Raw genomic sequence first — 13,807 nt, 5'->3', positions numbered from 1 at the left:
AAAAAACAAACAACCCAATCCAAAAATGGGCAGAAGACCTAAATAGACATTTCTCCAAAGAAGATATACAGATTGCCAACAAACACATGAAAGAATGCTCAACATCACTAATCATTAGAGAAATGCAAATCAAAGCTACAATGAGATATCATCTCACACAAGTCAGAATGGCCATCATCAAAAAATCTAGAAACAGTAAATGCCGGAGAGGGTGTGGAGAAAAGGGAACCCTCTTGCACTGTTGGTGGGAATGTAAATTGATACAGCCACTGTGGAGAACAGTATGGAGGTTCCTTAAATAACTACAAATAGAACTACCATATGACCCAGCATATACCCTGAGAAAACCATAATTCAAAAAGAGTCATGTACCAAAATGTTCATTGCAGCTCTATTTACAATAGCCCGGAGATGGAAACAACCTAAGTGTCCATCATGGGATGAATGGATAAAGAAGATGTGGCACATATATACAATTGCATATTACTCAGCCATATAAAGAAACGAAATTGAGCTATTTGTAGTGAGGTGGATGGACCTAGAGTCTGTCATACAGAGTGAAGTAAGTCAGAAGGAGAGAGACAAATACCGTATGCTCACACATATCTATGGAATTTAAGAAAAAAAATACTGTCATGAAGAACCTAGGGGTATGACAGGAATAAAGACTGTGTCCTACTAGACCTACTAGAGAATGGACTTGAGGATATGGGGAGGGGGAAGGGGAAGGTGTGACAAAGCGAGAGAGAGGCATGGACATATACACACTACCAAGCGTAAGGTAGATAGCTAGTGGGAAGCAGCCGCATAGCACAGGGATATCAGCTCGGTGCTTTGTGACCGCCTGGAGGGGTGGGATAGGGAGGGAGGGAGGGTGGGAGGGAGGGGGACACAAGAGGGAAGAGATATGGGAACATATGTGTATGTATAACTGATTCACTTTGTTATAAAGCACAAAGTAACACAGCATTGTAAAGCAATTATACTCCAATAAAGATGTTAAGAATACAAAGGTTTCTACAGATCTCAATAAATACTTTCCGAATCAGTAGATAAGGGCCCTTCAGTATGATTCAAATCTCAAGGGTTAAACTCTTATCCAACACCCGTGTGCCAGGCACGTCTTAGGTTAGAAGCTACCCTCGTACTAAACACTGTAATACACACTTGCCATTTAGTTCTTGGAAACTCAGTGAACACATCCCTCACCTGGTGTTAGTCACCTGAATCCACCCTGTTTTCTGTGACCTGTGTCCAGGTTAACAATGTAGGGAAAGTCATTCTGAGAAATCAGGCACACCCGGTATTTCCTAGTACTCCTAAGCCAATCAGACTCTCCCTTCCAATGCTCCCATCTTTCCTCCCCAGCCCCGGCCAGCCTCTTCCCACTGTAAAGTGCAAAGTTCCTGGACAATTTTCTGACAATTCAGAGAACGTGAGACTGGGAAAGGCCTTTCGAATTCTCCTACTCTGACAACAAATCTGTACAGAGGAGCGGTGAAGCCAGAAGGCTGAGGTGTGCCCCCAGTTTACCGCCTCCTGCGGGGAGGTCCCAGCCCAGCCCACAGCCTCCTGCCGCCAGCCTGCTCTGGGCTTAGAGCACGCAGCAGAGGTTCCATCGGAAGCTGAGGCTTCCCATCTCTGCTATCAGATAAATCTTGTCAAGAGGCTCAAGTGACCCACCAACAGAAGGAATGTACTATCAGGGTATCTCCAAGAGAGGCGAGAGGAAAAACCTTTCATCACACGTACCTCTGGACTGGTGCCCCCTTCCCTGCTCGTGGAGAAAAGCAGCCACTAGGCTGTGCACATCCGCACATCAACAAGCAAGATTCTAGAACGTGTCTCTGTTACTTGTGTGCACAAGCTAATGACACCCACCAACCTACCAATCGGAGAGCTTCACCTTCAACCTGGAAAGACTGGCTGCGTTTTCAGCTCGCCTTGGTGGTGGGGCGAGGGAATCTCGGAAGTGCTGCAGGTTTGAGCTCAAGAAGAACAAAAGCAGAGGTCCTCTGTGCTTGGGGACCTTAGGCTCCTTAGTGGGGTGGCTTCAGCGGCAGGTTTCCTGAGTCAGAGCAGGCAGTGCCAGCCTTTGATGCCACCCACTGTGAACAAGGCCAGACACTGCCACTGCGGCGCCGCCCACTTGTAGGAGGTCCCGTGTGACCGGAAGCAGTGCGCACAACCACTGTCACCTGCAAATGTACCCGCCAAAAAAACTTGCCTCTGGGTTTGCGTTCGACTCCAGCTCAGTGTCAATGCTCTGTTAAAAAGATGTCCAACTAAGAAGGCTGTAACCTAACATGAGGCACTGAACAACAGAAATGCGATGGAATGTTATAATGCTAAAAAACAGGGTCTCAGCCCAGGCAGACTGGATTTGAATCAATTCTCTGCTAATTATAAGTTGTCTGATTTTGGTCAAGGTGACCTCTAACTCCAGTGTTCACATCTGCAAAATGGAGCAAAAATTGTCCTCAGGGTTACTGCAAAAACGAAATGAGATTAAGCATTTCCATTTTCTAAACAGTCACTACTGATTATATAGAAAAGTTACTGATCCTGTGGATCGGGTCCCCTTGCTTAACTCATAAAAATTCAAATGCTTTATCCAGTGATTCTCTGGACTTTTCTAAGCAAATCCTGTCACCCACAAAAGATAGTCTGGTCTCCTTTCCAATATTTGTACCTTCTTTTTCTTGCCTTACTACATTTTGCCAGGGTTTCCAGCATGATATGGAAAACCAGAATGTCTCTGTTTGTCTTGAACCTAACTTTGGTGGGACTTCTAATGATTCTCTGTTATATATAATGTTTCCAGATAACTGGAGTGATTATAAAGTTCCCAAAGTTTTGGACTTCCCTGGTGGCACAGTGGTTAAGAATCCTCCTGCCAATGCAGGGGACACGGGTTCAAGCCCTGGGCCAGGAAGATCCCACATGCCGTGGAGCAACTAAGCCCGTGCGCCACAACTACTGAGCCTGCGCTCTAGAGCCTGCGAGCCGCAACTACTGAACCCTCATGCCACAACGACTGAAGCCCATGCTCCTAGAGCCCATGCTCCGCAACAAGAGAGGCCACCGCAGTGAGAAGCACGCACACTGCAACGAAGAGTAACCCCTGCTCGCCGCAACTAGAGAAAGCTCGTGTGTGGCAACAAAGACCCAAAGCAGACAAAAATAAATAAATAAATTTATAAAGTTCCAAAAGTTTCCTTGGATTCTAGATTGCTAAGAGTTTTCACCAAAAGATGTTGGATGTAACCAGATGGTTTTTCTGTGTCTACTGAGATGACTACAGTCTCTCACCTTTGTTTCATTAATGCATGAATCAAACAGTTAAACTCTGCGAATATAAACCATCTTTGCATGCCTGGGATACGATCTACTCTACTGGTCTTTCATTACATTTGTTTTATAAATATCTGATGTGATTTGGTAATATTTTACTTTAAAACGTTACGTCTAGATTCATAAGTGAGTTTGGCCCCTGTTTTTCCTCTACTTGAGCTCATCTTGCTAATTTTTGCAGCAGGGTTACGCTAGTCCTGTCAGCTGAGCTAGGCAGTGTTCTACCTTTTTCTATACTTTGGAACAATATCTATAACATGGAAGTTCTTTAAAAAAAAAAAAATTGAAGTACAGTTGATTTACAATATTGTGTTAGTTTCAGGTGTACAGCAAAGTGATTCAGACACATACATTTTTTCAGATTATTTTCCATTATAGGTTATTACAAGATATTACATATGGTTCCTTGTGCTATACAGTACATCCTTGCTGCTTATCTATTTTATGTATGGGAGTTACGTTTCTTAACCACCTAAATTTGGTCCCCCTTTTAAGGGGTACACCTTTGACTACATTTTCAAATTTTTCTGTGGTTATATTAAAACACATATTTTGAGTAATAAGCTTTGCATGGCCTGGTCCTAAAGGCAGTAATCTGAGACAAGAGTTTAATCAGGAAGCACAGGAGGCTGAGAAAAGAAAGGGAAAGGAGGTGGAAGCAAGAGTCAGAGGGCACTAACATGAAAGAGTGGGCCCCTCCAACCTTAATAAAATAGAGACACAACCAGCCTGATCAAGTCCACACTGGTAGGGAAAACACTGGGAGGCTGGCAACCAACCATTAATTTTCTCCTCTCTCTTGGGGATGGAGGCACATGGGACGGATGCCACCTCCAGAGAGGCAAGCAAACAAGTACAGCTGCTTGATCCTCTCTGTATCCCCAGGAGCACATGAGCTGATGTGAACACGCAGCTTGTAGAGCCAAGCCTGATCCGAGCAGCCATTTCTGGGGAGTGACAGGCCTATGTGTTTTGAATAAGGCATAGAAAACGAAGTGAAGAAACTCTTTAAGGAGCTAATCTGCGCCATCCAGGAATCATACAGAAACGTTAAGCAAAAATAGCACTCCTCGGAGGGAACTGGGAAACCTCGACTCTAGGCCAGGCTAGGCCACGTGTCTTGGGCCAGGTGTTAACCTCTGTGGGCCACAGCGTCCTCATGTGTAAAACAGGGAGTCGCCCTGGATGATCTCCAAGGGCTGTTTGAGTTCTAAAACTTTTCTGTGTAATCGTTCTGGTTTCCTCCTCAGAACGTTACAGAGGAGTCAGACTATTGCTTAGTTGATTCGAGAGCCACAGGATGGATGCCAACTATACCTCAATAAAAAGTAAATAAAATAAGAAGTCATCACCACACAGGAAAAAAAGCTGCAGGATTAATTCAGGCTGACAAAAGCAGAATTCTGCCCTGTCTTGTAGATGCTGCGGAATCTTTTTTTCTTGGCTGTACCCTGCGCCCTGTGCAGGATCTTAGTTCCCTGACCAGGGATCGAATCTGGGCCCCCTGCAGTGGCAGTGCAGAGTCCTCACCACTGGACTGCCAGGGAATTCCCGATGTTTTGAATTTTTAAAGACAGCTAGCTAGTAGTTATGACCCCAATTTGTATTATTTTTACTGCAATCTACCACCAAAATAGATTTCAGCCACTGATACAACCAAAGCAATATTCAATATTCTTCCTGTTGCAGGGGCTTCCATTTAATTTTTTTAAAAAGCATGTATGCACATGTGCATTTATATATAAGTATATAGCATTCTCCTCAGCCTCGGGCTGGGAGATGAGACTGATCTCATGGAAGTCTGGGCATCTTCTGCCTCTCAGAAGACAGTAAACTGTTCTGGGCGTCAGGAGACTGCCGGCTCCGGTGGTTTGGCGCTGAGTTGTCGTTTCTAACTCTTCAGCAAAGCAAGCCTTTCCCCTCAGTAGCTGTTAGACTGACAGGCCTATGGCTAATCCTTTTCCCTTTGGTAAACAGGAACTTGTCCCCCATTCTGTCAACAGGTCGCACTGGCTCACCTGTCCTCAGGGCCTACATTGGTTCCAGGTGTCCTCTTTCAAAGAGGCAAGCAGAGCAGGAAATCTTTTATGGCTCCAGCTAGCAGGCAGTGTGGGTCTAAGAGGCTGCTGGTGGGGGGAAAGGAGATGACTCTGTCCTAGACTCTAAGACATTATTCTGTCCAGGACCCGGAGGGTAGATAAAGTGGGCATTCTTCTACGGTGAAAAACAACAACAAAACCAAAATTCCCACACATTAAGAAAAAAACACAAGTTTTGGGGCTTCCCTGGTGGCGCAGTGGTTAAGAATCCGTCTGCCAATGCAAGGGGACACGGGTTCGAGCCCTGGTCCGGGAAGATCCTACACGCCGTGGAGCAACTAAGCCTGCGCGCCACAACTACTGAAGCCTGCGTACTCTAGAGCCCATGCTCCGCAACAAGAGAAGCCAGCACACTGCAACGAAGAGTAGCCCCCGCTCGCCACAACTAGAGAAAGCCCGCACGCAGCAACGAAGACCCAACGCAGCCAAAAATAAAAAAATTTATAGGAAAAACAGTTTTATGTTTCTAAATTTTGAAATTAGGTGAAATTTTGACATGAAAGGAAAGGACTCTGATAAACCCACAGCTTAGCTTCACTGGCAGGGCTGTGATCAGGAAGCGGGTTTCAGGTAACCTTGAACATGTACTCTGCATGAATTAATAAAATGGAAATAGTAGTATATTACTATCCACAGCTTAAAAAGATGAGATGATACATGTGTAAGTGAAGAAAGACACAAGTTGGTGGACTACCAAAATGCCTTTGGGCTTCCTGAAATTGAGAGCATCTCAAAGCTTTTGTTTGAACCTTAGACATTTAATTGCTTTAATTTAGCCACTGTAGGTATTACGTGTTGAATAAAAAGATCCTCCTCTTACTGTGCAATGTGAGCTTGATAATTACTGGCATTCAGAAGATAAAGCAGCTCCCACCCATCTTCTGAGAACTTCCATGCCACCCCATGCAGTGCTGGGTCTCAGCCAGCAGCATTAATGGGACGCCGCTCCCTGGTGTCATCCACAAAGCATAGCTGTCCTTCCCCCAAAACATTGTTGCTTTTCTTAACAAACCGCCATAGATTAGTTCCACTAGTCAAACTCTGTAGAGGTAATTTACATTTCAACCTATTTTCTCTTTTACTTATTCTGTTCCTGCACCACTCTATCCCAGTCCCTTAATTCCAAGGGTAAAGACAACAGAAACATTTTTTTTTTTTTTTTTTTTTTTGCGGTACGCGGGCCTCTCACTGTTGTGGCCTCTCCTGTTACGGAGCACAGGCTCCGGACGCGCAGGCTCAGCGGCCATGGCTCACGGGCCCAGCCGCTCCACGGCATGTGGGATCTTCCCGGACCGGGGCATGAACCCGTGTCCCCTGCATTGGCAGGTGGACCCTCAACCACTGCACCACCAGGGAAGCCCAACAGAAACATTTTCGATCAACTGACCTTCTAAAATGTGACTGGGGCTCTCAGGCGGGCACAAGAGAACCCCACAGTGCCACTGAAGAAGTCAGTGAGGTTTTAAGCCAATGTACTAGTTGAAAAGTCCATTATTTAGGCGGCTCTTTGGCAATGATGAGAATCTGGTATATTTCATATGCGAAATCTATTGAAACTTATTAAATAAATATTTCCTTTTCTTAAAGTTCTCTGAAAGTCAGCAAGCAGATTTGGGGTTTGCATTCTAGGTGAACAGTGTATGGAACTGAGCACAAGTTGCTTCACCTCTCTGAGCCTTGGGGACTTTATCTGCAGAAATGGAAGTGTCAATAAGTACCTCATGGTCAGTTGTGAGGACCAAATACAGTAACGTACGTGAAAGTGCAGGGCACAGTGCCAGGGATAGCCCCACGCCACAGTGCCTTTCCTTCTCCTCCCCTTGGGCCAGCAAACAGAAACTCAAAGGAAATATTTCACCCTGGGAAGGTTTTGAGTCCAAAAGGATCAATGATCACAGCTAATTAATGGCAGAACCAAGTTTAGACTCCTGGCCTCCCCCCAACTTCCAAACTCTGCACAAACAGGAGTCATATGCCACTTTACCTTTTAAAAACATCCCCTTTCTTAGAAAATCAGTAAACGAACCCCATTTATTACAAAACTGGTAGATTTGCCTTCAGTTTTAATGTGTGTTGGGGATGGATTAGGTGGAAAAAACTCTTCAAGAAAAGGAAAACTTTGTGGTATGCTGCAGTCTTCTGCTTCTATAAGTGAAAGCTTGATATTTACAGAGTTCCACAAATTCATTTTTTTCTACTTAATCAAGAATGAAAATAACCACAACTTGCAAAGACTCAAAAGCTCACCTAAGACAAACTGCTGCTTCATACTTTGGTTTCAACCACATGTTCTAGCCACGCTTTAGAAAATACCTGAAGTGGACAGGAGGTGTTGGAGATGTCATTAGGAGCAACTGCTCTGAATAACCAGAAAGTAATCAAATGCAGCTTGTGAGGAACAGGATATCAAGGGTTCAAGCATAGGGCACGAGGAAGAACCACGTTTTCCAGTCTGGGCAAAAACATGGCTAAAATCTGACAATGCTGTAAAAGACATTTTTCCTACGTGAAGGAGGACTGCCTACCTAAACAATTAAAGGACGATGAAACACCACAACATAAACAAAAAAAGAAAAAAAAAAGAAAGGCTGGTTAACATCTTTACTGGAGTATAATTGCTTTACAATGGTGTGTTAGTTTCTGCTTTATAACAAAGTGAATCAGCTATATGTATACATATATCCCAGCCAGCCTTTCTTAACTGGGTTCTAGGAGAGAATTCCAACCCACACAAAATGCTATGAATGACTCTTCTCGATTCTGCAAATGACGGTACACAGTTAGTGCTATTCTAGGTGCACAAGAGAGAAGTTAACTTGTTACATAGGATGGATGCTGTGAAGTGTGAGGGGTTCATTAGGAATCTCTATTGAGAAGTGCTGCCCAAATCCAGAAGCAATACTGAGGTGGGAGAATAAACCTTGGAGGTGGGAAAATAAATCAAAACCTTATAGGGAGTTCCCTAGTGGTCCAGTGGCTAAGACTCTGCACTCCCAATGCAGGGGGCCCCGGGTTCGATCCCTGGTCAGGGAACTAGATCCCACATGTCGCAACTGAGAGTTCACATGCCACAACTAAAGATCCCACATGCCGCAACTAAAAGATCCCGTGTGCCGCAACTAAAAGATCCCGCGTGCCGCAACTAAAAGATCCCGCGTGCCGCAACTAAGACCCGGCAGAACCAAATAAATAAAAAAGAAAAAAAAAACCTCATATAGGGCCGGACTTCGTATTGCTATTCTGCGGACTTCTAGGCTGTAACACACACTCGGGCTCCAAGTCCGTCACATGAATGGGCCACACGGGGCACTGGTTACATATTTATCCTCTTATCTCTTCTCCCCTTTCCAACTTGGGTCCAGGAGAACCTAAAACATAACTCTTGCATAAGACTGACATATAAAAAATAGAGCAGCTGAAATACCATAAATATAATTATTCAATAAATGCAGAGCAAAACGGCAGTGGTGAACGGGATGAGCGAGGAGATGGTGTTTGTTGCTCCTCCACTATGAACTGGCTGTGTCATCTTAGGCAAGTCGCCCATCTGACTGCACGACTTGTGTCTATAAAATGAGGCAAATCCTACTTTGTTTGCCAGAAGGAAGGAGGTTGGCTCAGCTGACATGAAAAAATCCCTTCCAATTCCAAGACCTAGAATGCCGAGGAGTTGGCACGTCTACAGGTATTCTCACCTCCTTGCAAGCCAAACACTTCCAGCTAACTCTTTTGTCAGGTCTCCTACCTTTAATGTGCCATTATTTCCACGGTGGACACACTTTCCTCCTCCCTTGACCACCCCCCTCCCCGCCTTTTTGAGCAAACTCCCTCTTATTTTTTTCTTTCTTAAAAAAAAAATCAATACGTGTATATCATTTAATAGCTCAAGTAGCGATCTCGCCCCTCCCCATCTCAGCTTCTCACTCCCCAGAGAAATAAACCTTCAATTCTTGTGGCTCTTTCTCCTTGTATTTCTCTCTCCACCTTTCTAACAGCATCTTGTTAATACTACTCTTTCCTGATTTGCAGCTTTGGATATTATTTAAGGCCTTCTTATTATGGAAGATGAAGACTTAGCTATTTTCTACACCCCAAGTATCTTTCTATAAAGCAAATATTTCCCTAATCCCCCAGCTTTAGAGACAGAATCCAGCCACTCAGCACAATGACAGCTGAAGCACCGACAGCACTTGACCACAGATTCTCGACGAGCCTGCTCTGGAAGTACGTGTACCCTGCAGCTGCATTCTCCCAAGATCGTATTAAAATTCTCCTTGTCTAGCTACGAAGATGCTAATACCATTTGTAAATGATTTTAGAGCTCTGCAGCAGTAAATAAACCACCAGGTTTCAATGGATCCAATCCTACAAGATAGGAACTTGGAAGATTGTTCATTAAATGACTATAAAACCCAAAGCCTCTCTAGTTCTATGTAGTCCCTTTACTCACTGCCTCCCCATCCCCGATGACCCCCCTTCCTTGTGGGCCCCAAACCCTCTGGGCCCAGAGTCTTCAACTGTAGGGCTCCAGGAGAACGTCAGTCCTAGGCTGGGGAGCAAAGCAGCTCGGCCTCTCCGCGGAGCTACACTGTCCATCTCTCCAGGGCACGTGGGCCTCCTCCACAAGACACGCCAGAGCACGTGTCTCCCCCACAAGACAAAAGCACAACAGAGGAATAGACTCTCGAGGGTCCTTCCGTTCTGTCCCTCTCAAGGCTCTCCGGCTCCGGGGAGAGAAATGAAAAGCTGTCTGCCAGAGGCACGGATGAGAGCGGGCTGACTCTCACCAGGGCCCCCAAATGCCCGCCACAGAACACTAGCCTCTGTTGTCGTTGCTTTATACCCTCTCCATTACTCATCTTACAAATCTGTACCAAATGGCTCAGGCACTGGAATTCCCTCCCACATCCGTATTTAATGCCGGGCACACCCTGGCCACCTAGGGATTCGCGTGCACCTGGATGGATCACGGTATCTGAGGTCTCCCAGGGAGCAGAGGAGACCGTGGGGGGTGGACGGCAACAAGGAACGTGAACAGCCAAAGGCTTAGAGTGGGTGATGATGCTTGGAGCTCGTCTCCTAGTTGTAGATGCGTCGGAAAACACAGCAAGAAAAATATGACATGAAGCTACTGAGAATCCCTCAAACTCACCCACCTTTAGATGGTCCCCCAGGATAGCAATAAAGCCAATGAGTAAAATACGAAACCCTATGATTGTTACGTACTATATTGGGGTTCAGAGCACCCATTTATTGAGCACCTATACAGCAAAGCTTTATAAGGTTGTAGAGACTATAATGAGGACTGCTTCTAATTAGATGAAGAGTCATTCATTCAGCAGATAAAATACGAACACCAAAAAAAGCGGCAGGCTTTCAAGTAGCAAGAGAGAAATAAACAAGAGTACTGTGGGATTTGAAAGAAGAGAGAACAATCATAATTGGTTCAGGGAGAAATACTAAGACACATAGATGGATAAATAGCCCAAGACTCAGAAAATCAGAGCAGTGGCTAATCTGGAGTCTCTGGTGGTGGTTCCATCAGGAAAGATGTGGACACACACCAGGCTGGTGGCAGGAGAGGCGTGGGATGACTGCAGAGGCAATGTGTTGGCGACTGGCAAGACGCATGGGCAGAGTACGTGGGTATGTGTCTGCACACGCGTGCACACATGCCAAGCTGGATGCTAATTACCATCCTGAGAAGTCAGGGGGACAGGCTGGTTTAGGCGCCGAGAGTCAGGAAAGTATGAGACAGCCCATGCTTGGCGAGCACCCAAGCCCAACAACTTCTCCACGGTGGATATGGGGGTGCCCCTTCCTCCACTTCATCCCCCAACGTGGAACATGCATCCATATGTTGTCCAGTGTCCTATTTTCCTCCCGGTCCCAAGGAATCCCCTGAAACAGAGGGAAACTCCTGGTTCCAGCAGCAGAAACAAAAGACCTCCTCCTGGTTCCTCAAGTTATGCCTCTAAAGGTTTTCTCCCACATACGCTGTTCTCTTAGAAAATTCTCATTCTGGCTCGTTAAAAGTTGTAGAGGGTCTATCACCATTTATACTCTTTCTATAATAAATGAGTTCCAAGTTCTAAACATCTGTCTTACCAATATAAGTTTTAGAACGCAACAAACCTTGGGAAGCTATAGGCTACACAGGAGTTAACGCAGCTGCTCTCTTCCATGGCTCCAGCTTTCAGAAATCTCCCTGATTTCTTAGGACAAAATGTCTCAAGACAGGGAGCTCGTGAACAAACAGGAAACCTGGCGCATTAGTCCCTGACGACACTCCCATCCTTACATGGGATGTTGCTGATAGTCAATGGCTTAATGACTGGGCTTGTCTTGGGGAAGGGAGGTAGTATTATTAATAGGCCCCTGTTTGTAAGCAAGTGGAATGAAGGCAAGGATCATAGACATCAGGGCCCACAGGGAATGCAATTAAGTCGCACTCCTCCTGCAGTGAGTTTCCGAGTGTCTGGAAGCAGCGGAGCTGTTTCTATACTTCCTTCCAGGCATTCGGCCTTACCCTAGAGCAGCACATTGATTCCCTGTGGATTAAAGGACAAAACCAGGAGGGATGCTGGCTTCCATCATCAGCCTGTTCCCTCTTGCCCTCTCCTGCTTCCATAAATCACTTCTGGCAGGTAGCTGGGAAGCAGCTGCGAATGACAGTTTTGCTCTGGAGCACAGGAAGCCACCTTTTAACCCGCCTGCTGTTGTTTGTCTCTCAAAACGTGACAAAGGAACAGATGTAAGCAACATGCCAACTGTCGAGAGGATCTGCTTGGAGCGCTATAGGAAGCCTGCTCAGAGCCACATTACACCAGCCGCTGTGCGGAGGCACAACTGAGTTCATTTCCTGACATATCCCCCCACACACACACCGTTGCCCCCGTCCCAAGCACTCTCTACTCATGTCAGGTCGGGGTCTGCAATGCTCAGGCAACTCAGTACATGCATCCCTGCTGCCACCTTCACTCCCCGCCTCGAAGCCCGTTCCCAAACCCTGTTCTAATGCCACCGAGGTCTGGTCCAGCCTCAGCTCCCAGGGGTCTTCTCTGACCCCCACAACCCTCCTTGTAAAGGACCTTGGGCCAGAGCACTTTACGGTCTGTGCTGGCTTCTAAGCTTCTCACAGGCCTGTCTCATTGCTGTCCAGACCACCCAGTTACCTCCACGAGGGCTTGAGCTGGGTTCACACACCTCTGTCTTCCCAAAGTAGTGCTTTTCAAATTACTAGTCGCAGGATGAGCGGGTTGGGAATAAAGTTAAAGGATTGCAACTAATATTTAAAATATTAAGTAAAAACACAGCTTATAAAAGATACTCTTGGGACAACTGAGGAATTATCAGGGAACTATTAGATGATATTATGAAATTCCTATTAATTTTCTTAGGTCCAGTAATGGTGTTGTATAGGAGAACGCCTTATTTTTACGCGATGCATGCTCACGTATTTAGAGGCGACTTACTTTCTGCTGGATCAGCAGAAAAATTATGTGTGTGTGCGTGTGTAAGTTCACACGCGTGCACAGATAAAGCAAATGGGGCAAAATGTTACAACTGTTGACTCTAGGTGTGGAGTATACAGGTGTTCACTGTACTATTCTTTAAATTTTCCTGTATGCTTGAAAAGTTTCATAATGAAAAGCAGAAGAAAATAAAAAGAGAAAAAAGTCACAACGCAGGGCATGAAATACGATCTGGTTTGGGATGTCTATGGATGTGTGTCCTAGGTTACAATTTAAATGTATTTCTTCCTGTGGGTCAAGGCCGAGACTTTGAAATGCTGCCCTACAGCTCCTGATGGCACAAGCACACAGCAGGTGCACACTGAACTGTTTGTTTAATTAACTTCTAAAAGCACAGAATTTTAGTGAAGGGGCAAGCTGAGAAATCATTTTGTCTCCAGTTACATCCCATTAACTCAAGCTGTGTCAAAATATCCAAGCCATTTCCTGCCTTAGCACACTTGGCTCTAACCTCAACTCCGCCTTCAGGACTCTTATCAGATGTTTAATTACTCATCAGGAACGCTACTCCCCTGCCCCGCACCCGCCGCGCAAGGGAGGTTGGGGGAGCTGGTTGTTAATGCAAAACTCTGAGAGTAGGGTGACCAGTTGTCCCAGTTTGCCTGGGACTGAAGTATGTATTTTGCTGGACTAGGGACTTCCAGTGCTAAAACTAGGACAGTCCCAGGCAAACCAGGATGGCTAGTCACCTTAAGTGTGAAGGAAGACCGGGAGCGCGCCCTGGACAGCTCTAGGAGAGCCGATACTATGTGTCTTGTAGCATCACGGCAACATGAGGGACCAGGGAAAACCCAGGGCAGCAAAATTATGACAAGGCAG

General features: G+C 45.7%; 1 protein-coding gene and 1 non-coding gene across 3 annotated transcripts in view; both read right to left on the bottom strand.

Annotated features, from left to right (window-relative positions):
* SPRED2 (sprouty related EVH1 domain containing 2) overlaps positions 1-13,807 on the bottom strand; it is a 122,990-nt gene that overhangs the window by 10,611 nt on the left and 98,572 nt on the right. The window lies entirely within an intron of this gene.
* TRNAG-GCC (transfer RNA glycine (anticodon GCC)) lies at positions 4,829-4,901 on the bottom strand. The gene has a single exon. It is a non-coding gene; the product is annotated as a tRNA-Gly (tRNA).

Source organism: Tursiops truncatus, chromosome 14, assembly GCF_011762595.2.
Source record: "Tursiops truncatus isolate mTurTru1 chromosome 14, mTurTru1.mat.Y, whole genome shotgun sequence".
In the NCBI taxonomy this organism is placed as follows: domain Eukaryota; kingdom Metazoa; phylum Chordata; class Mammalia; order Artiodactyla; family Delphinidae; genus Tursiops; species Tursiops truncatus.
The sequence above is the reverse complement of the archived record's forward strand: the minus strand, read 5'-3'. Positions and strand labels throughout refer to the sequence as shown.